General features: G+C 52.0%; 1 long non-coding RNA gene across 15 annotated transcripts in view; it reads right to left on the bottom strand.

The window, feature by feature from the left end:
• The window catches only part of LOC114488004 (uncharacterized), a 255,079-nt gene extending 249,676 nt beyond the window's left edge, over positions 1–5,403 (bottom strand). For 13 of the 15 annotated variants that reach the window (XR_008619640.1, XR_008619645.1, XR_008619643.1 and 10 more), the window contains exons 1-2: positions 4,737–5,403; positions 3,077–3,312 (exon numbers count right to left, since the gene is read on the bottom strand). This is a non-coding gene — a long non-coding RNA (uncharacterized lncRNA). The remainder of the gene's footprint in view (positions 1–3,076; positions 3,313–4,736) is intronic. The other 2 variants (XR_008619642.1, XR_003683674.2) reach the window with 2 other exon arrangements.
• Positions 5,404–8,440: the final 3,037 nt, after the last annotated feature.

An 8,440-nucleotide genomic window follows, 5' to 3' on the forward strand; every position in this document is an offset into this window, starting at 1 on the left:
GGCTGTGCCTGGACACTGCACCCTGACTTGCGTGTTTTGGTACGTCACACATCACAGACGCAGCACTGAGGCCATCAGGACGCCCCCCAACGCCCCCGGGTTTCCTGCTGAGCCAGCTCCAGCCCAGCCCCGGAGGAAGGATGGCCATGGGGCTGCCACTCAGCTTCTCCTGCGGAGGCGTCTCCCCCATGCACTGAGCACTTATCTCTAAGAGTGATTAGGAAATAAAACAGCTCCCTTTCCCATCAGCCGCAAACTGGCCCATTTGGGCCCTGAGACAGCCCAGATCCAGGAAACCTGGGCTCAGCAGACAGCTCAATTAGAGCAGATGGTCTCCCCACCCGGTACCTTCTCCTGCCTTTTATTGTTTGGGGCAGCAGAGCGGGGCGGGGTTGGGGGTGGGGGGGCGTGCCTTGAGGTTGAACTTGTTGAAAGTGCCAAGGGGAAGAAAATTGTTCTCATCTGAATACACAGAGTCAGCTGTTGCCAGAGGGTGAAATCTACCCAGGGTGAGCTCCCCTTACAAGCCAACGCGGTGTTGGGCCGCAAGGGGCTCTTGAACTTGGGCCAGGGCTATCTGGGTGACCCTGGAGACGGCTGCCAAGTAGACGGGATGCCTCGAAGGGAGGCGAGATGGGAGGGGTGGGTAAGGGTGCGGGCGGGGGGGAGACCTTGGCCCACACTTGTGTTGCAGGCATTCAACACACACCAGCCCCCCTTCCACGTCAGTGAGGGAGGGGGCGGGGGATGGGGGCACCTACACCGCAGAACCCAGTTCACGGGGCCCGTCTCTGACCCCTCAGCCGTGGGGCTTGTGGGTGGGATCTCTGGCTGCTGCATGTCCAGGATTTCTGGGAAGAAGCTGATGTAGTGAACGGGTGCCCTGGATGCTCCGCAGTGATTGTGACATCCTGAGAACATGCCCCAGCTGCTCTGGGGTCACCCAACCCGACCAAGCAAGCTGCCTGCCCCAGAAACTCAGAAAACTTTTCCATTCTGAGAGTTACAGCAAATGGGCTCCGGAAAAGAGAGCAAAAGGACAAAGGTGAAGGGAGGGATGGGGAGTGAGTGAAAGAAGAAGAAGGGAATCTATGTGGTACCCTAGAAAGAGCGCTAGAAGTGGTCCAGAGACTGAGTCCTGGTCCCTGCGCCTTTTAAACTAGCCCGATTGATGACTTCAGGCCAGACCCTCACTCTCAGGTCCAAGAGGGGAGCTGGGCTATGTTACCTGAGGTTCCGTCCACCTCTCAACTAACACGTGGTGAAACCAAAACACAGGAGCAGTGCCCTTACCTCTGTACCTCCAACTCTCCCCAGGTCATGAAGGAGAGCATCATCCTGACCCCAGATGTCCCTGGCATCTGCTCCAGGGATTGAGAGAAAAGTGCTCTTCTTCTAAGACCTGGAGATGCTGTCACACACGATAAGCCAGGTAAGCCAAATCACATGGAAAATGCGTTTTCTGCACTAGTGGGAAAGCGTGCAGAGAAATAAAGACTCAGACAGCAGCGTTTCTGCTTCAAAGGGGCAGGGAAAACCGAACACGGCAGGCCATTGACCGACAGCAGTAGAAGCAGCCCTTGCACTGAAGCATCTTCGAGGAAGAAAGGGGCCACCTGCAGAGGGACGTTCACCCTGTTTTTCCCAGTGGGGCCAGCTCTATGTCACAATCGCCACTCCTCATGTTTACGTGGTGCTTGACACGTTCCAAGGCTCAGCACGCGTTTGCCTTTGCTCCAACCTCACCGCCCCCAAGTAAAGGAGGTGGCAGCAGTGTCTCCACACAGATGAGAAAACCAAGGCTCGCAGGTTAAGGGACGTCCAGCGCTTCCTCCACACCTGCGGCATCTCCCATGAGGCTCATCTTTGGGGGCCAGTAGAGGACAGGCAAAAGCAGAGGGGAAGGTAGTTATAGTGTCAAGGACCGGGGCAAGGAGCCTTGGGTTCCATTTCAGGGTGTGTTTTACATCTCCATTTCTTAGTATCTCCTCCCAATTCCCCCAACTCTTCAACATACATCAGAAATGTCAGTGCTTCCTGGTCAGGATGTAACAAACTTGCAGACTAACAAAAAATGTCATAGAACAATGAGAAGGGATCATCTAATCTACCCTGTCATTTTACAGATGGGGAAACTGAAGCCCAGAGAGGTAAAGTGACTGGCCTAAGGTCACAAAGCAAGCTAGCAACAGAGCCCAGGTTAGAACCTGCTATTCCTGACCCCTGACCATGCTGGGCAAGTTAGAACTCCCAGCCGATGGGAATGACCGGGGAAGGACCTGGGAAGTTCCAATCGCAAGCGGTCCCGCTGTGCCCTTCCCCCCTCCTGTCTTGAGGTCGCACCCCCAGGCCCATATGCTCCATATCAAAGTTGGAGGCTGAGCCAACAAGCCCTCCTCTCGTATGGAATGACTCTGATATTCACGTCCGAGGCTCTCATTCCAACTGAAAACCTGATGCCAATCCAAACAGAGCAGGCTAATCAGAAAGCTCTTGGTTTTTTCCCCTTGTTTACAGAGCCACACTGGAGGCCTGAGACCCTCTGACATAACTACACAGCTGGTGCTGGGTAAGAGCTTCCCCCAGAGTGGCAAGGGAGGCCTCTCTGAACTGTAGAGGGTCTCCCTGCCTCTCTAGAGCATCATGCGTTCCTTCCTTCACTCCACAATCACGTACTGGGGTCCACTATTTGTCAGGCTTTGTGCTAGGAGCAAGATCCACAATTGCGGGTGAGACAGAAAACCACCTTCGAAGACTCTTCCTTCTAGCTGTGAAGCAAGTTACATCTACATTTTCTGGGCAAATTCTCTGAGTCGAAGGGAATCAGCCTCAGGATTACAAAACCCAAAGCAATGGCATTCCAGCCCAGCGGGTCAAAGTGACCTGGCATCTCCAACTCAGTGACGTGAGGCTGTAAATGTATTAAGGACAGGGTATTTGTCCAGTTATCTGGGGGAGGATTTATGGAGCAGGCAGGTCTCAAACAAATCTTGAGAGAGAAAGAGGATTTAGAAAGATGGAGCCTAGAACCTATGGAGCAAGGGAGGGAAGAAGATACTAGTAGGTGGGCACTCACCATGCTCTGCTGTGGTCAGCGGGCTGTATGAGTCATCTCAACCCCTCCGCCCACACTTGTGTGAAGCTGCCATCACTGCTCCCATTTCATAGATGAGGAAACTGAGGCTCAGAGGGATTACTATCCATGATCACAGCTCTGTTCCGGGCCCGGGTGAGTCCAAAGCTCATGCTCTTTTTCACTGTGCTGTGCCCAGGGAGGAGCTGAGAGGAGACTCCAGTGCCGATTATCAAAAACTACAAAAAAGCAAAAGACAGCTCAGTTACAGAACCTGCAAAAAGGTTTGCAGTTTAAAACAGTCATTTGTTCACAGTATTTTTTAGCGACTGTAAAGCCATGCTTGTCTTATCATCACCATCACACCACCATCAACACCATCAGCAACATTTCCATCATCACCATCATCACCATCTCCATCATCAATCATTCCGATGAGACTGTGTAATGAACGAAGACCACGTGCTAGATACTGAGCTAAGTTATGGTTCAATTTCATTCTCCCAATAATGGGTCTACTTGCACGATTACTGTCCGCATATTACAGATGAGAAAAGCGAGGCATGGGGAAAACTCACCCAAATTACACATCTATTAAGTAGCATAGCTGAGATGCCAGCCCAGGTAGCCTGACCCCAGATCCCATCGTGTCAGGCACACTGCTTATTCTTTGAGAGTCTACCTGCACGAAGTTGGGGGTCACCTCAAAGATGTCACAGAGACAGAACACATGGCGAAATGTACAGGAGGAAAACCATTGATTTGACTGGGCCACATGAAGTCCTGGAGTGGTCCTTGTGGAGGGAGAGGACACTCCATAGGGACATCAGTCTGAGATGATTTATGGACAGAATGGAGTTTCAGGAGCTGCAGGAGGATGAGGACAAGGGAAGCCAAGTGCAGCGGGTCCCACAGGGACAGGACGCACAACCTCAAGGCCACAGCTCTCGCAGACCCAGCCCTGGGCCCAATTCGGGCTCATCCCACACCTCCCAAGCACCCCAAAGGCAGCTGTGTCCCTACGGAGTTCCTCTGTCCCCACCACGTCACGGGTGCCAGACGCCGTATCCTTCACGGGAGGAAATATATCTTGGAACCCGATCTCTCGTTACAGGACACGCCGCTGCTTCTATAGGCTGTGAGTGGAGCCCCACAGACCTTGTCTCCCCCAGCCCCCCATCACCTCCTCCATTCCCAGCTCTCTGCTTCTCCATAAATCATCAGCCCAACGGAGCCAAGTTCAGCTTCCCACTTTTTAAGTCTGAGGGCATTTATTCCTGCTGATAAACTGGATTTAGACAGCTTCGCAAACCCCCAACTGTGGCCAAGATTATGAAGGTGAAATATTCCTGGAGCCCCGTCCTATCAAGGAGAAGAATGCACAGCACAGGCACAAACTGGCACTTTTCCCACCCGTTTCTGTTCAAGGGAGAATTACTTCTGTCAGGGACTGGAGCTGTGCTTGGGGGTTGGCTAGAGATATAAATCAGGATTATTATGTTGGTGCTTCCCACAGAACTCCCAGAGAAGGAAGGCGGCCCTGCAGGCCTGTATCACAGCCTGTGGCTCCACCAAAACAAATAAGGCCCTGTGACCAAACCCGACCACCATCCCAGCCAGCACACAGCCGAATCGAGACTGTGAAAATGGCCACGCTCCTCACCAGTTCTGCAGACTCCGGAGGACGGCTGGCATCCCTCGTGTCTTTGTACAAATCCAGGGGTCACGGTCCAGAACCCAGGCCACCCTCCAGCATCTACTGTTTCTCTCTTTCCTTCTTTCTTTCCGTCCTTCCTTCCTTCTTTCTTTTCTCTCTCTTTCTTTCTTTCCTTTCTTTCTCTTTCTTTCTTTCTCTCTCTCTCCCTCTTTCTTTTTCTTTCTTTCTTTCCTCCTCTCTCTCTTTTTTTTTTTTTTTTTTTTTTAGGATTCTAGCCAAATCTTGCTCTGGAGTCTGTGTCAGACATCAGGAAATGGCGCTCATCAGCGGGATGTGCCAGACTGAAAAATAAAACTGGTGTGATCCATGGAGGCGGGAGGGGAGCACCGCCATCAGCGCCCTCCGTTCCTCAGAAGCTGCGTGCAGACACCCAGCAAAGCTGGGGCACGCGCAACGCCACTCTGAGGCCCACGAGGCTCGAGAGGAACAAAGGGAGGCCCAGGGCTCTGACTCCCAAGCCCACACGCGCCACAGGCCGTGCTCCGGGAAGCTTCCACTCACTCTCAGACGCTGCTCCCCTGCCCTGCAGTTTCCTCACGCACGGAGGAGGCCCCATGACTGACGGAGGGCAGGTGAAGGGACCAGAGGGCCCGGGGGCCTCCAGAGTCACGTGTATCCACCTCGGCATCCCGTCTCGGAGGCGGGGCCAGCGTCACCAGCTCCCAGAGTAAGAGGCAGGCAAGTCCACCAGACCACTCGCGGGCGTCAGACAAAGGGAGAGTAAAACGGGACGCAGAGAGGGCTGCACGGGCTTCGTCACCAGGCAACGTGGAGTCCGATCCCCACACCCTGCCAAGTACCAGACGTGTGGCCCCGAGCAAGGTACCTGCTCTCCGTGGGACTCAGTCTCCTCGGCTGTAAAACGGGGACAGGACGCCTCCCGCAGGGTCAGCAGGTGCCGCCCTCGCTGCTCTTGGAGTCCAGCCGGGAAAACCAGCCCCTCCCCGTGACCTCAACTGGGCTACTCTGCTTGGCCGATGGACCTGCTGACAGTCGGAGCGTTTGATTTTTTTTTTAATTTTTATTTTATATCGGAGTAGAGTTGATGAACAATGTTGTGTTAGTGTCAGCTGTACAGCAAAGTGACTCAGGTGTACACATACATGTATCTCTTCTTTTTCAAGTTCTTTTCCCATATAGGTCAGTACAGAGTACTGAGCAGAGTTCCCTGTGCTCTGCAGTAGGTCCTGTTGGTTACCTATTTCATATACAGCAGTGTGTACATGTCAACTTGATTTTAGTTCCTCCTTGTAAGTCTTGCACGGTGTCACTCCCCCAAAACCCTGGATCAGTCCTCGGAAGCTAGCAAACTCCAGACCTGGCCTGGCAACCCCAGCTCAGCACCTGGCTCAGGGCTCCTGCCCCACCTCCTCCAGCTTCCACCCTGCCATCAGCATTGCCTCTCCCCGGCCGCCCCCGCAGACTGCCAGGCCTTCCCACCAAGCACCCAGCCCCTGCCAGTCCTGAGAACCTGGGATGGGAAAAGATACTTTTGCCTGCCTCACAGAGACTGTTTTAAACCGGAAAAGTGACATATTACTATATGCAAATGCTATTAAATTCTGAGTACAAGAATTTATTACACAAAATGCATCCAGTCTGCTCTGTTTTGGAATGACTTTTCAGACAGCACATACGTTCAATGTACCCTTCTAACTATACGATCCATTTCACAATCACTGAGAATGTTTTCACAGTTCATCTCCCACTCCAGACCCTCACCCTACTTCCCCAGAAATAACCACTGTTAACAGTTTTTTGTGTGTTCTTCTGGAAATTTCCTGTTCCTCCATAAACACGTGCCCAATTGTTACACAAATGAGAATATATTGTACATTCCACTCTTTGCCTTGCTTTATGTCTTACTTAAAATTACATTTTAGAGATTGTTTTCATGACAACACATACGGAGCTACCTTATTCTTTCTGATGGCGGCACGGGGTTCCATGACTTGGATGTCCTGTAATTCACAGTCTGATCTCTAGGGACGAACACTTGGGTTGTTTTCAGTCTTTGGCTACTACGAACATTGTGAGAGTGGGTCTCTTGTTCACGCCCATCTGCCCGTATGTGTCAGTGTGTCTGCAGCATAAATTCCTAGAATTTTGAAATCTGATGGTGTCAGGTTGCTTCCCAGTACATTACACGCACTTATGCTCCATTTATGCTCTCAGTAGCAGGCTATTGCTTGTTTCTCCACTTCACCAACATTTGTTACCGTAACATTGTATATCAAAGTAATGCATGCAAAAGTCTTACAAACTGTGAAGCTCCATGTAGATCTGAAATGGCACCCTGCTTGCCACCTCTCCTGAGAAGCTCTCCCTGATTTTTCACTCTCCAGAGGGACCGCCTCCCTCCTCTGATCTCACACGGCCCCGTGTCTGCTCCTTCCTCTCTGTGCATGTGCACTCCTGTTACTGCGGGTCCACGAGTGCTGGTCTTGGCCCATCGACTCGACGGTGAAACAGTACTAGTTTGCTCAGTTTCAACCTCCTGCAGCGAACTTTACACGCTTGCACAAAATAAAAACTTGCAGGGTTAAATTTGGATCCTACCCACCCAAGTTCCTTGGGTTCTAACCGAGGCTGGCCGTGTTGGGCAGGGGAGGGTCTGGGATTACTGGAAGACCTCAAGGTTCCCTCCACTGCACCCTGCAACGTGCTATTGGTATCCAGTTGTTTCTCCTCTAGCCCAGGGTTTCTTGTGAGAGGCAGACCATCTCTGATTTTTTACTGGGCCCAGAGTGTACCTTCCTAGGTATGTGAGCCCTGGCAAGAGTCACATGCTAGACGTATGCTTAGCAGCTGGTGGCCTTACCCTGGGGGTGGGAAACAAAGAGAGTGAATGTTTTTTTCTCTTTACTCCACGCAGCTTCACAGGTAATGCAGGCAGACCTCTGTGAACTAAAATACTGCTGCCATATCAGCAAACAAAGGATGTTGCAGCCATCAAGCCATCACATTACAGCCTCCCCAGGTGAGCCCTGAGGAAACTCAGTATGGGACAGGATGCCCACCATCTAGCAGTCAGCTGCTGCAGCCACCCCTGACGACAGTGCACCTGAAGTGACTCAGGATGTGAAAACGCAGGATTCTGGCCCCAGACAGCCGAGGTGCACGTCAAAGGAATGATGTCAGCGAGCCCAGACTTTGCATCGTCCCATACCTAGAAAAGTGCTAATTTCATTAACTTGAGATGTCTGGTTTGCTTTGATTAACAGTAATCTTTTGATGTTCCCACTACCTGGTCTTTTGTTGCAAAAACTTCTAATATATATCCTGACTCCCCCCTCGCCTCTTCGGAACAGTATCTCAGCATTATCTGAGATGCTGCCTCTCGGGCTTGAGGTCCTCGGACTGTCCGCCGAACGAAACATAACTCTCAACTTTTAGGTTGGGCACCTAAGGAGAGTGAAAGCCACGTCCTGCCCAGTCCCCCAGCTAGCAGTGTCCAGAACTAACACCATCCCAGGCCTTCAGGAGAGCCACTGCTAATACACCAAGATGGACAGAGCCCTGGATGTGGAGTCTTCCTGCATGACCCTGTGGCCCACCCCTGCCCTTGTCTCCTCTTCTTTAAAGTGGGGACCACGTTCCCCAGGGCTTGTGGTGAGGACAGGGTAATAACAAACAGCTCTTCAGAGTTT

The sequence above is a fragment of the Physeter macrocephalus genome, chromosome 16 (genome assembly GCF_002837175.3).
Source record: "Physeter macrocephalus isolate SW-GA chromosome 16, ASM283717v5, whole genome shotgun sequence".
Taxonomy (NCBI): Eukaryota; Metazoa; Chordata; class Mammalia; order Artiodactyla; family Physeteridae; genus Physeter; species Physeter macrocephalus.